This window comes from Gavialis gangeticus, unplaced genomic scaffold, assembly GCF_001723915.1.
Source record: "Gavialis gangeticus isolate Ggan-Ray unplaced genomic scaffold, GavGan_comp1, whole genome shotgun sequence".
In the NCBI taxonomy this organism is placed as follows: domain Eukaryota; kingdom Metazoa; phylum Chordata; order Crocodylia; family Gavialidae; genus Gavialis; species Gavialis gangeticus.
This window is the reverse complement of record NW_017729031.1, coordinates 90,038,972-90,039,475: the sequence shown is the minus strand read 5'-3', so window position 1 is coordinate 90,039,475 and position 504 is coordinate 90,038,972.

The window sequence follows — 504 nt, the reverse complement described above, 5'->3', positions numbered from 1 at the left end:
TGTGTGTGTGTGGGTGTGTGGCAGGGTGCTCTGAGGGATGATAATGGCTATTATCAGGGTGTGGGTGGGGTGCTCCGAGGGGTGATAATAGCTATCCAAGAGGGTGCGCATATGGGTGTGGCGTGGTGAGGTGCTCCGGGGGATGATAATCTATATTAAGGAGGGGCGTGCGTCTGGCGGGGTGCTCCGAGGGGTGAAAATGGCTAATAAGGAGGGTGTGCATGGGGGGGCGGGGTGCTCCGAAGGGCTATTAAGGAGGGCTGTGGTGTGCGGTAGGCTGGAGCAGGGCTGCAGGAGGGACTGTGTGTGAGCGAGGGGCGCTCAGAGGGCTGCACAGGACCGCGCGGAGGGTGTGAGCGCGGGAGGAGGGGGCGCTCTTCCATCAGCCAAGGCGGCGCTCTGTGCCGGTCGCGGGTCACGGCGGGGTCTGGTCCCCTCTCCCGGCTCCGCTCCGCTCGGCGTCGCCCGTTTAAGCGGGGCGGGGCGGGGCGGGGCCAGGCGGGG